Here is a 15,171-nt window from a genome sequence, read left to right on the forward strand (position 1 = left end):
ATTACTTCAGCGACTGGATATTATTTCGATCTATTATTTACTGTTCTAAATTTTAATAAACTCAAAATATATAAATTGAGTTAACAAGCAGTATTTTTGCTTAAACTCAAGATAAATTACGTGACTTTCGTCAATAAATATTGATTATTTATAATAAACAAAATGTCATCTTGTTTAAAGTTCACAAAAGTGTTTCAATTCAATCGAAGTATATTTTCGAGTAATAAAATTTTCAATTATTAACTTCAACTGTGTATATTAAGATACTTTAGCAGTCATTGATTGATCAAGTAATCATATTTTGAGTTTAACTATTAATCAATGAATGAGGACCGAGTATTTATAAGCTCAACGGATTTTCTAAGTTAATATTCAATTAATTGAAGTCTTACAAAAACGTTCATGTATAAACGTTAATACACTAATTGAAACGATGATATATTCTGATTTTCAATTATGCTATAATGCTATAAATGGCATCGAAATAAAAATTGTTCTAAAAAAAAAAAAAAAAAAAAACTAACATTTCGTCTTAAATCCTCGAACATAAGTATCGTAAGTTACCACCGCATAGATAAGAATTTCGTAAAAATTTATCAAAAAACATTACGCAATCTTCGGAGCGAAAAAAATGATAATTTGCGTCAAAGTTTCTCAAAGTTTTAAATGAAACGAAAAAAAAATGATGAAGGTAATAAAAATCGGGAAGCAAAAAACGGACACGGAAGATGACTGCTGGATCCAGCATTGGTTTGTCAGCATCGAGGAGCTTCTATATAGATACATTATATACAAAGAGAGTTGAAAAATGGCCGGGACTGTTCTTCTGCGGAGTTAACTGTACATAAGTTTTGGCTGTGCTCGGGCTAAATGTCGGGCCAAGTGAAGCAGCGTTACGGGGCAAGACGGGAGGAAGAATAAAAAACTAAGAAAGACAGACGAGTGGTAGTGTATGTAGGAGGTGGTGCCGTCGGTGGTGGTGGCGGGTTAGCGGGCCGAGGGGTGCCATTTGCCCGGCGAGGTGAGGTCCAGAGGGGCCGGGGACGCACACAAACTAAACCATCACCGGTGGTAGGAGTTCGCGGGGTGATTCGCGGGCATTTCGGGTGCTCGCGGGGTCAGGAGGAAGAGTAGAACAGCGTGAGCGTGTATTGCCAGTAGAATTCGCAGCAGCAGCAACAGCAACAGCAACAGCAGCAGCAGCAGGAGTATCATACATTTGATGGGGAAAAGTATAGTCAGTAGAATAGAGGCGAGGTAGAGAGGGACCAGATCATTTGGGGAGGCCCAGGAAGCCGAGTGGGGCGCCGAAGAATTGCCTCGGCTGAGGACCAGGGACAGAGGGGTGCCGTTTGGCGAATTGGTGGGGACTGTCGCCCCTTATGTCCCGTTTGCTATTCCTCCCTCCTTGTAATGTACTACAACTAATACTAATACTACTACAGCGGGTTTTGATGCGCCCTCCGCCAGCAAAGCACTCTCCCCTCTATATAAACTTTAACCGCTCTCTTGGTCCTCTTTTTTCATTTTTTTCGACCATCAGCCTGTCTCGCTCTTACTCCGGTGGTTCCTATGAATTTTGCGACACTCAATAAAAAGTGGTTCCACGAGGTTAACATTTCGGTAACTATACCTCCTCGCCTAACCAACCAGCCAGCCAGCCAGTCAGCCAACCAACCAACCAACCAACCAACCAACCAACCAACTAACAAACACACACACACACACATGCATACAATGACTATGGACTATAGACTATACACAAAAATTGTGTGCTGATGCACATGATGTCGCACACGCACTCAATCCAGTTGCCCGCTATTTAACTCACTCATTTTTCGTATACAATCGTCGGGCGTACACACGTCAACATCCGTCCATCCATATTGTATATAATATTACGGTTCCACTACTACCACCACTACCATCAACAACATCAGCAGCAGCTAATATGTACTACTGAGACTCGTATTATGTGCACATGGACACACTGCGGTGTATAGACGTAGAGAGACAGACAGACAAGCTACACATTTTTATATTTAACACTGATACCAACACACTCTCGTGTAGACCCGAATGTACAGACACATACGAATACGCGGTACCCGAAAAAAAGTGCATGGGAGAGGCGCAGCAAACCGAACCGCGCGCGAATCAAGTGCTTTGGCCAGTCGCGTTCCCAATCACTCTACGACTAGGTAGTCTCGGTGTCCAAAGACTGCTGGTGTGTCGTCATCTCTCATCGTCCACGACATTACACCCTGAAAGTTGTTAAATTGATAACCACCGCGCCACAAATGTTATCAATATCGAGGATTATTATTATTGCTCCAATTACGCGAGTCTTAATAATACAATTTTTGTGATTATTAGACTGTTTGCCAAAATTTTATCGAATAGTCTAGTTTTTTCCTATATAATAAGCATATGATTATTATTATTATTATATTAATTATTATTATTTTTTTTATTAATTATTGTAATTGAGCAAGACTTGGTGAAGAGAACTTTGTGGTGATAAAAAATAATTTAACAAATCGTACGTGTTATCAAGAGGAAACCGCGTGCATAAGTTTTTTTTATCGTCGAAGGTGTCGGACTGTCGGAGACGATATATATATTTACATACTGTATGTATGTTTATTGAACACGAGGGCTGATTTAACAACGTGAGTGGTGATCTATTGTGCAGACAAGACTGATTATCGTGACGAGACTGTGACATTAACCTAGACCAAATCGTTAAAAAAAGTGAAAAGAAAAGAAAAGTAAAAAGAAAATAAAAATTGTTGATATAAAAAAAATTAAATAATATCTTAATGAACGGAAAATACGGAGCAAGTGATACTTTAATTGCCATGGACGCAGATCTAAATGCAAGTGATTTGATACTACTGGACGTTATAATCCCGAGGAACTTTGTGTCGGCTTAGAGACCAGAGAGGAAAACGGAGGAGAAGAGGAGCCAGCACGCGACGAGGACGAAGGTGACGGCGACGACGAATCAGAGAAAGAAGAAGACTGAGACAACGGCGGGCCTTAGTGGCGGAGGAGGAAGATCAAGAGGATACGTCCAACGTCCATCCAGAAGATAGTAAAATATAATAATAAAATAATATTATTTTTAAAAATAATATTACAAAGCACACGAGATAGAGCAGAGCACACACACACACACCATCCCATACACATTCATATACACAGCCAACCGCATAGACAAAAAAAAAGTATAACTAAGTCGTCCTTACAACACCGCTCGCCGATTCGCAAGGACACCGCAGGAATACTTTTCTTTACAACGACGATCAAGGTACGTACGGACTACTTTACATCTTATATTTATATTTATCCATGTATTATTATTGTACTTTATTATAAACGGGCTATTTTTTTATCCACGACGACCTTCTCGTGCCTACCATCTACGATAATAATTCGACAGTGCATTAAATCCCGTAGACTTTCAAATTAAACTATTTATTTTTCATTTTATTCGATTCAATATAATACCCCTCACTCATACAATATTTATATATACAATTCAATATAAAATAATATAATATAATTTAAAAATAATCTATAAACAAAAAACATAAAAATGCTTTTATCACATAAAAATGCGTTTTATATAAAACAAAAGTTTGTTTTATTTCACGGGCCCCTTACTGAGTTTTTTATTTTAGTTTTTTTTTCAGCTAAGCGCGTATGGACGTCTAGCATTTTTTAAAGTATTAGTATTCGTGTATACACATATGTGTGCATACATTGATAGGTATAGTCATCGTTTCCCTCTTATATCTGTATACTCTCAACCGGAGCGTCTGGTTTACGATCGCATTTGGCCTTCTCTATTCACTCACTCGGTCTCGGTCTCGGCCTCTACTTTACTCTACACTCTATACTACACTATATTACACTCACCAGTTTGCTCAGATACAAACAAACTGGTATATTCGAACCAAGTATATATATAATATGTTGTCGCGAATGGATGTACGCATGCATAAATTAATAGATGTAATAATGCCGATGCGATGAGAGTTACATATTAAATTATATAGAGTACGGGGTACGAGTATATACTGCTATTAACGGTTAAGTATGTAATACATGTTTGTAACAGATGAAATGTATGCCCGAAGCGGGCTCACTGTGTTAGTAGTGTGTCGAGACGCACGGCTAGTATGTGTTGAGTCTAGACAAACGCTAGACGAGCTGGATATGTCGGTTACGGTTTGCCGCACCATACCGACAACTCACTACTTTACTCTACTTTAGTCTATTCTACGCGCTACTCTTTCTCTATACTATTATAATACTAACACCAATATCTCAAACAGCTCTTACACAGTATATTGTATTATGTTATGTTACACTCTCTTGTGATGCCGCACGTTTACTCAATGATGTAATCGCAAACTTAACCATACCAACACAACGCTCAAATCTATCCTTTTGTCGCTAGCCATAATGCCGGTGTAAATAGTAGACGGCCTCTAGACTAACTATATTATTATTGAGGGAATTGAGGAGAATGTACAGTCCTTGCCAAAATTTATTTTTTAATCTTTCCTTTGTATATTATGGTTTCATAATTGTAATTAAATTAAACCACAGTATTCAAAATTATCAGAAAATTTATTTCAATTTTCGATATTGCAAGTTTATGTGTTAGCTTTTTAATTTAAATATAAATTTATTGGTGATAATAATTATTTAGAAGTTATGTAAATTATCGCGGATTTCAACATTTGTAGTTCATGCTAAAACCAAAATAATATATATTTTTTAATCGAGACTGACTATTACTACGATTATTATTATTTTATAGCCAAATCACAATGACCTTTTCGCAAGTGTCATTCTGCGATACTAACAAATCTAACTTGTAATCTATTTTTGCTAGAGATAGTAATAATGTATGTCGTGAAGAATTTAATTTATTATATAATAAATGTAATATCATTGAAAAATGTAATTGAAATGATACATTTATAAGTAGCATATTAGGGTAATAAAATGATTAATTGGTTAAGATTTTTTTGGTAGTTACTCACCCGGTAGATTTTTCATGCATCAGTCCGGAGTATTATTTTTCCAGTGGTATTTATTTGCCCCAAGTCCTAAAAATAGACAAAGAAGAATATATTTATCTCTCCAATTATAATATAATTTATTAAACGATTGTCAATAGGTCAGGATTTGGGGAATGATTTATTCAATAGCGAAGCAAATGAGGAATATCGAGTTGAAAATAGATAATTAGTGCCGGTGGGGAAATATACTATACTACATGCTCGAATCATGTAGTATAGTATCCAATTGAGAGGGAAAAGGAAGAATAAGAGTTAACAATAAATATAAATATAACATGTCTATAATCTGTGCAGTCCTTAAAATAGATAAAGATTGAAAGTATACGTTTTTTATTTTATTCTATTATATATTTTCTCCTGTCGCTTTTACTTAGTAAACGATGCGAATAATTTACGCGATTAGCCGGTGCATCCTGGGACGTCTCGTTTTTTGCAACAGCGCAATGTAAGTATGAGTAAAGCAGTGTATATATTTTTATCAGAATGTTTTTTTATAATTTCCCGTTTCACATGTTATGTACATTTGGAGAATAGGGTGAAGAAGAGGACATAGTCAGGGTGCAGCGTGAAAATGTACATAGCATTATAAATAGAGATTTGTGCCAAGAGAATTTATGCGAGACGCAAAATAAAAATAGTTCCAACTCCTCGAATGTTCTCGGTATATCTGTATCTATAATACACTCGAGCCGTTTGCGCGTATGCTGGTACTTAAGTTTATCTCTTTCTAAAATGAAAAAAATTATTGCGCGTTCTCATTCTTTCCTGCTTCAAACGATGTCTCTGTTATAGACTCTTACTCTGTCAGCGCGCTCTCTACTCTCTTGAAAGTCAAGCCAAAGCTATCGTAATCGTGGGATGTAGCGCGCGCGCGCGCGTGTGTGTGTGTGTGTGTGTGTGTGTGTGTGTGTGTGTGTGTGTGTTCTGGAAGTGTAGGAGAGTTTTTGGCTGTAGATGTAAGCATGTTGAGTATAGTCGTGTAGAAGAGATGCCACGCGGGAAGTAAGCGAAAGAACGGAGAGAGGGGGCGTTCAGATGGACTCCCAGTAACGCGGTATGCAAAACGAATCCTTGAACGTGAGTTTCAAGTAGAATAACGTTAAGGATTTTACTCCATGAAAATACATCCGATCATCTATATTTTTATTCACTCTATGTCTGTAACTTTTTTCAAGAATTAAAAGACAATTATTATATTTTATTTCATTTTATTATATCCTTATGAAATTTATTTTATCGATAATCTATCCGATTGTAATGTAATATTTTTTTTTTTTAAATAATTTTTTATTTGCAAAATTTAAACCAATTTAATATATGTATATATTATAAGATATATCTATTGACATTTGGGCTTTACGTAAGTTTGTTTTTTCAAGTGTTGAAAAAAAAATTTCTTGCGGTCGACTGCAATTTTTATAGATAGAAATAATTTTTTATTTATTTTTTAATCCACTTGATGTTAATACTCGTTTTATTTAGTTTATTCAATATTAATTGAAATAATAATAATTATTATGATTATGAATAATGAACAAACTAGTGACGACGATTTTAGAAAGTTTAAATTTGTATAAACATATTTTATTGTCGATACAATAAAATAAATTAAGTATATAAAACGGAAATATCAATTTAAAGTTTCACTTGTCGTCCTACTTGAACGGTGTAACAATGACGTTTGTTAAATTTAAAATTGATTATCTTTAGATATAAAAATATGACTCGGATATATAAGATATTCATAAATATATAAAGATATATATTTAATTGAATGGTGAAATAGATGCATGATAAATAAATTTATTTAAATTAGTAAATCGCAATTTCAAGTTTTGAAGTCTTGTCGATATCTTCTTAACTAGGTCATCGATTTTCATATATTTAAATCTTTTATTCAATAACTTTAGATTATAATATTATATATTTTATTACCCGTATGGATAATGTCAAATGTAATATATAATTTTAATATTTTTGATTAGATTAAACGCTTAGTAACTAGATTACGCGACAGCGTTATCTCAGAAATTAGATTCCGACTGGGTGAACATGAAACTATGTTATATATATTATATTTTGACAGAAGAATACAATTTAATACAATTATCGCCATTTTACTCTCAGTAATATATATATATATATATATATATATATATATATATATATATATATATATATATATATATATATATATATATATATATTAAAATAATCTTTGATAATCAAACTCACAAAATTATTCATATCTTTAAATTAAGAGAAAAAAAAAACAATTATTAAAAAAAAATTTAATGAATACAAGTTAAATTCCTGACCTTTGTATTTAATCATATCATTTGATCAACATATAAATCAATATATATAAATCATGATTAATTTAACACACAAGCTTACTCAATAAATTTTATTGTTTTAAAAAAACTCGACCTTGATATAAAAAAATAAATTACATAAACTTTTAAATCGTTTAGTCATCAAAGTTAATTCTTTAAATATTTTCCCGGTTGAGTTTATGTTTTCGAACATTTTTGACTTACTTTGTCTGAAGTATTTCTTCTATCAAAGACACTTGCTTCCGAATTCCCCGAAAGACGCACATATACTGCGTAGACAAGGGTTATAGGGGTCAAAAGTTTAAGGAAGGCTTCACGTACCACGGGTAAAAAAAAAACCTAAATAAAATACTCTGTAACTATGAATATAAAAAAACGACAAACTTGTGACCTCAATTGTCGGTGAATAAATTCTTCATGTCATCTACTTTTATATATACATTTTGGTTATTTTATTCTTATATACAGGTTAATCAATATCGGAATTCATTATTTATCATAATAATAGAGAAATACTTAAAAAATTGATTATATTTAAAATTTAAATTCTATTTAAAAGCCTCAGTTATCAATTTACTTTGGCAATTTAATTTTAAATGATTATTGAATATTAAAATGTATCAATTATAGCGGGCGAAAAATAATTATGTAGAGTGAATAGTACAATTGCAAGTCAAGTATTCTCGAGTATATTTATGCTAACGGACATACGGTTTCTTTTCGGCAGTTTCGTTCTTTGTTTCACATATTTAAACTAATACTGTTTAAAAATTTGCGGATGTGTGTATGCATATACATATGCTCGAACTAACATACACAGGATTTAAATTCACATAGACACAAACATACCGCAACTAATCCACACCAAGTGGCTTTCTCTGTGTCACTTCCATCCACCGCGAAACGCAGTCGAGAGGCAGCTGGGTGAGAAAAAAGGAGTAATATAAAACGGGTCCGTGAATTTCGAATGCCAGTTTAATCGTACACATGTGAGTGTGTGTAAAAATACACTTGTACTTGTATTATATTGTATGTGTAAGGATATAGAGACTGTGAGTTGCCAGCAGAGGAATAAGAGAGTAGGAGAAGAAATCAAAAAGAATATTAGTAGTAGTAGTAGTTGTTGCATTAGTGTTAGTAGTAGAAAAGGAGGAGGAGCTGTAAAGACGAAAGTGCATGAGAATCTCCATGACGCAACCACGATGTTAAAATCCGGCTGCATCGTCTGCGCCCTCATCTGCTTCGGCAATTAAAAATATATCTTTGACCCATTTTCATTATTTTTAAATTGACGGGGATTAAAATAATACGCTACTAATAATTTCAGCAGACTATGTTACGATGTGTCTTGTCTTTACTCGATTTGAACACCTATTTTTTTTATCTCTCTTTTATTTTTTATTTTTTTAATAAACGTGTTGTCGGATATCTCGGCCAGCAGAAAATAGTACGGTTATATTGTTTTTTATTTAGTTTATTATTCTTCATTCATAACCGCGATAAATCCATCTCTATTTTAATTTTATTCCTTGTTTTTTTTTTTTTTTTTTTCTTTAAGACACTTAATTTATTTATCCAGTAAAATGAGTAATTGGTCTTGCTAAATAGATATTTTTAAGCGATTTAATTTGATGTAACAGACATGAGAGTTAAAAGTCAGACACTAAGTACAAGTAGTTACAAGCTGTATCTAGCCAGACAGTGAAAGGTCTAGTAGTCTGACTAAAATAGTCTACATCTACTTGGACTTTGTCGTTTTTCCGCTGCAAGTAAAGGAAAAGTGTTTTTTTTTTTTTTTAAATACAATTTTTATTCTTTTCGGCTGAATAAAATTACAATTACAATAATAATAATTATTATTATGAAAAGTACAAAGAAAATATTGAAAACGGCATTGTTGAAAATTTACAAAAGAATAATTAGACTCGATACTTATACTTATATTAGCGGTTCTGAGACTTACATTTAAAAAAATAAAAAGTATTTTTTTACATACACGCAAATTTTTTTTGGACGTCCGTTTAGCGCTTATGACGATGGAGAGAATAGTCGCTTGTTGTTGCAAACTGTCGGTGGGTTTGCCCGGGGTTCAACGACCGCCAAATGTTTTCGAATGTGAGCATAGTTGCGAGGGTCGGGGCAGAGGGGAGGAGGAAAGAAAAGAACGTGAGACAGAGCTCGAGAGCCGAAAGGGTGAAGAAAAAGCGAGACGACAGACATCGAGGCATAAATTTTTAGGGGCACTGGCTTGGTGCAATCGCTGGTTCCTCTTTTATTCCCTCTTTCTACGTCGTACGATGCGTACTCTTAGATCCGCCCTCACTCTTTTACTTTTTTATTCATTTATTATTTTTTTAGTTATACAGCCTGAGCGTGGTATATCCTTCTCTTACATGCACTCAACTCTTCCAAAATTTGCGTGTATGCTGCATTTTAGCGTATTATATTACCCTGCGGTATCAAGGCGTACGCGTACCGGCCAACAAAGTATATGTATATACACTTTTTTGTTGTCGAGGTTTATAAGATCAGTCGGGAACTTTATTTGGCAGGTGTGCTGGGCTAATAAGTCACTGGGGTTGTACTTTTTTTTAAGTTATCGTTAGCGACTGTACTATTTGTCACTTAATTATTTTTTTTTTTTTTTTGTAGAAATTATTAAAATTACTTAATAAAATTAAAAAATTTTTTGGTAAAAAAAAATATTTGCTTAAGCTTGAAATTGTAAGTTTTTATAGAATTTTAATAAAAAATATTTAAGCTTAAATGACAGAAGTACCATTTTTATGCTAACAATTTTTTAGTGTGCGTTAGTAAAATAAAATAAAATAAAATTTCACTTGATATTAATTTATACTCACATAAAACATGAAATAAAATTCGATATTACATAGTATTTGGAAGCTCTCGATGATCAAAGAGCTTTTATAAATTGTCGTTTATTCGCTTTTACATAAATTGGAATAAAATATTGTTTGATTGTATTTCTCGGATTTATATTAGTCTACGTGTGGATACGAAAAATATTAAACGGTGATAAAAAATTACGAAATTAAAAAAAAAAAAAACAAAAGTAGGAGAGAGAAGGAAATTTTGTTGAGTAATAAATAATAAAATAAAACTAAATGGAGGCAAATGAAAGAGAATTATAGAAGAGTCCGTTTAATTCACTTTTAGAAATAGCAAACCCTTTATCTTTTTTAGCCCTCGTAGGTTTATTGAAAGCTAGCGGGCCAGTGTGAATGAGCCGCGGTGCAGGTGCGAGTGATTCACGCGAGGCGAGAAAATCCCTGGCACGGTTCTCTCCCTCTATATATTCTCTCAGCGGTGGTTAGCCTTGAACTCGAAGAGCAAAAGCTACGCCCGCTACCGGTGCTCTACATCAAGCGCCGTCGTTGTCGCCCATAATATAAAAAGGCTCTGCAAAGAACCACGCTCTCTCTGATGTTCTCGTTTCCTCTTTGTCGTTCAAACTACTCTTTACTCTATTTTACTCAAATCTAGATTATCATTACTTTTTTCTACATAATCTCTTACGCTCACCACACTCAGGTATAAAATTACATTTAAATAAATATTACCGTTGATCATAATTTTAAAAAATGCTTAATTGCAATTTTTTTGCTGGGAAAATTTAAATTTATAATTATAAGTTTCGGTCGCACAGACAAATCAAGTACATTTAAAAATTCTGCACACGATTATCTCATTACCTAGCGACTAAATAAATTTTTTTATTGACCACAACACAGCATACATATAGATATATACATTATTATTACCATGTTCCGTTTTATCCGTCTTCAAGGACAGTTTAGGTTGACTCACCGGACGTCCCACGCAACATAGAAAACATCCTAATTGTCTGCATTTAACTAAAATGCATCGCTTTTTTTTTTCTCCAATATTTAAACCATTAAAAAAATTTAACAGAAAAAAAAAACAAAATTTATGGTCTACACTCAGGTTCTCCAAAACAAATTTTTTGCTTAATAACCTCATTTAGCCCTTAAATTACCGTGCAAGGGAATGCGTATCGGTCAAGGTTCTCTGTAACTCAAATAAATAATAAAAGGATGTGACCTAAAGTTCATTCTCGGTACCCTAATCGCAAGCACAATAGAGGAGGCAGGCAACCAGGGCAAATTTAAAAATATAAATTTCTGGTAGTAACAATAAAATAATATAAAATGTAAGCAGAGAACCGGAGTAGAATTGTGAAGAAAAAGTGTACTTACGGGTGCGATTATATCATCATGGACCCCCTGTAGAATCCAATCAATAAATATTACAATGGAAGCCGCGGCGTGCTTAGAGTGGGGAACATAGAGGATAGGAGTAAGAAGAGCAAGTAAAGGAAAAAGTAAAGAAAGGAGGATGTATCTAGCTAGCGTCTAAGACACCGTACCGTTACCGTTGGCAGTTCACCACCCCTATTTCATCTTTCTCTGTTTAGTTCCTCCATAGAATAGCATAGCATACCGGCAGTACAGGTTTTGCCCTTCTTTCCATCCGTCGCAGCAATCCCACCTACTACTCCTGTCCTGTGTACACTGTAGCGAACATAGTTGTGCTTCTCTGACTCTGAGTCAACGTCGCAACCTCCACTGTACGGTACAGCTACTGTCTCAACTCCTTTTCCTTTTCCTTCTTTTTTCCTCCAAGCTTTATTCATTCTTTTCGGTTTATTTTCCCGAGCTTTTCGTCCTTGTTCTGGCCGACTGCGAGCGGCATGGCACCAGAGAGCCGGGAACTTTCTCTTTACTTGCTCGCCGCGCCGGTTGTATTTTACTTTTCTTCTAGTAGCGAATTAAAACCGCGTTCATGCGCAGCCCGCGGAACGGCGTAATGATTTTTTGAGGGGCGAATCGAGTGGGGTCACGATGTAGCTGGAGCTTGTTGCCCGAGAGAAGGGAGAGTCTATGGGATAGAACCAAAAGAATGAAATAGAATGAGAGTTTGAGAGTAATAGGGTGCCAGGAGGGAGCGAGAGAGATTAAAGGGTTGGAAGGCTTAGAAACGAGAGGAAAAAAGAGAGATAGAAATATAAAGAAAGTTATAATCGCAAGCGGTCCTGCTCTGCTATACAGAGTAAGAGTACTGAGTGTAGGGCCACTGCCAGATAGAAATGAGAAGAGTTTTGCAGCAAGAGACGAGGGATAAGAGACGGAAGACGGAAAATGAGAGACGAGAAAGAAGAGAATAAAAGAAGAAACTGCTGGTGCTTATACTCCTACAGTTTAGTTGTATCTATGTATATATGAATGTATGTAGCCTTTACTTACTAAAAGTAGAGGAGCAGAGAGTGATTCGTCTCATTAGATCGTACTCTGTGTTGGTAAAAATTTATATGGATACGTTTTTCCGCGAATGTAAAGAGGAACGAAATTTTTTTTTCAGCCTCCAAGTCAAGTGCGCTCTTTTATATGTGTACTGTATATACTCACTTACGCCTTTATTCGGTTTGTGAGTTTGCGAGAATCCCAGCTAAAGTAGATGAACAAGTAAATGTAGATACGTTTTGTCTGAGTGAGATAAACAGTATGAAATTGAAGCTCGAGCAACAAAGACCCAATACAGCGGTTGGGTAAAGACTGAAGACTGAAAAATGAGAATAAAGAAATAACGGAAGAAAGATGACGTAGACATTTAAATCTCGACGTATTCAAGAAGAATAAAATGCTTTTAACGTCGCTCTTTGCTTACATATTTACTCGGTGCTTCCAAATGCACTGTACCCGCGAATACGATGTACGGTAAGAAAAACAGCTCCTTCTTGAGTCTTCACTATAACATCATATTATATTATATTCGTCTTTGGGATCATTTAAATGGTGACTACATTTTTAATTGCAAGTCGTTAGCTTTGCGCATTTGCCATTTTTATCTCAATTGTGAGCAGAGGTTTTAAATCTCCTTGCCGGGCGATATAACGACCATCCAAGAGTTTCTATACTTTGTTGTGTTAGAGTGTACCAGAGAGTAGAGACAAGTTGAGCTGAAACATAAAAAAGAGTCGAATACTACCACCACACGTTACACCTCCCTCCCCACCACGTTACACCCAGTCTAGCCTCTCAGCCATCAAGACTCTTGCTCTATCTTTCTCGGGTAATATATCTGGTGTGCGCAGTTATTATATTCTTTCTCCAATGCATAGTCTGTAGTTCTTAGTATCATACACACAATATATACACACATGTGTGTATTGTGGAGCGGTATCCCGTGAGTTTGGCCCCTTCGCACTCTGTCCTTGTCTTTAGCGTTTGCTCGCTCGCTTAGCGTGCTACTCTCTCGGGGTCTACTCGAGTCTCGACTCGTATCAGGCGTATAGTGTGTAGCATTATTCTTACACTAATAAGCGGCGTAGATACTCTATATAATGCTATACTACTCTCGCTACACTCGAAAAAAACTTTCTATCTCTTGTTCAGCGCACTTACTTTCTCTCTCTGCGTACGCACTATTTTTTAGTCCGTACTTATTACGACAGATGTCTCATGCGCCGATAAAGAATAACGCTGCGCCGTGGACCTGGAGCCGTACCGGTGTTAATAGTACTCGTCCTAACTCGGTTCACCAGCTCTCGCAACGTAACGCGGTGCTGCTGTTCCTGCTCTTCTCTTGTCCGTATCAGTAGTACCTACATATACATACATTTTCATTTTAGGAGAACCTTTACCTCTTTTTTTCTTTATTTTTTATCATTTTATTTTTATTTACACTAACCATTGTCGTCTACATTCTACGTTAAGATATACACATTTTTTTTCGAGGTATCGAGATTCCTTTTTTTCGTACCACTACCCAGAAAAACGGCTGCTCAGCTATTCGTAAATCTCGTATAGTTTTTTTTTTTTTCGACCTCGACTTTATCCAAACTATCCCATCCAGTCTTAGTCTGTCTGACGACACTGAACGACACCCTCGCAATTTAAAACGCCCGAGGCTCGCAAATCGCAATGTTAGTCTCATTTAATCCCACTTTGTTGGGCTACATTAGTTCTTTGCTTAATAAAATTCAATTCACTTGCATTTGCAATAATTATAATTCAAAGGGCTTCAATTGAGAGGGTATAAGTGACTAAATTATGTCTTTTTAAAGTACATATAATATCTGTTTCTAAAACAGGTGCTAGCTCCAATTTTTTTTTTTTTTTTTTCACTTATTCTCTCTCAGTTTTAATACCATAAATTAAAATTATAATTACTCATTACAACTTGTGGTCTCAGGGCTTTATTTTTACTCTCGGGTGATTTAAATTTTAACAGACCGCCGGGGAATATTAATACACGTATCACTTGGAACAAAACAAAATAGCATAGATAAAAAATAATTAACTTAAACGTAAGGCGATTTAGAGGATAGAGACAGTCATCTAACACAAATAGTAATCGCGATGAGATAAAAAAAAATGAGAGCGATTAATGCAAACTAGACTCGCGATTACGCGCAAATCCGTCAGGTGCTTGAGGTCAAAAAAAAAATATATGTATATAATCGTGCGTTAGTAATAAATAAAATAATATCATACATACTTACATACATTTATATAAAAAATATACAACCCACAGTATTTTTATTCTGTATCTTATCTTCGTCATTCATTCGATTTCTTGGCTCGTATCATATTAACCGCGTGTTTTATTTTTTTACTCATTACCATTACACTAGATTATTATTTTTTAAAAAATATTAAATATAATATTGTTGTTTTTGTTAAAATGTTTTAGTT

At 34.8% G+C, this 15,171-nt stretch overlaps 1 protein-coding gene across 1 annotated transcript in view; it reads left to right on the plus strand.

Moving 5' to 3' along the window:
• Positions 1 to 2,586: 2,586 nt before the first annotated feature.
• The window catches only part of Br (broad-complex core protein), a 30,406-nt gene continuing 17,821 nt past the window's right edge, over positions 2,587 to 15,171 (plus strand). Inside the window, exon 1 of the mRNA XM_074246579.1 lies at positions 2,587 to 3,313. The gene's annotated coding sequence lies outside the window, so the exon portion shown is untranslated. The remainder of the gene's footprint in view (positions 3,314 to 15,171) is intronic.

The sequence above is a fragment of the Cotesia typhae genome, unplaced genomic scaffold (assembly GCF_013202065.1).
Source record: "Cotesia typhae breed Kobodo isofemale line unplaced genomic scaffold, CoteBio_Ctyphae contig_48, whole genome shotgun sequence".
NCBI classification, from domain to species: Eukaryota; Metazoa; Arthropoda; class Insecta; order Hymenoptera; family Braconidae; genus Cotesia; species Cotesia typhae.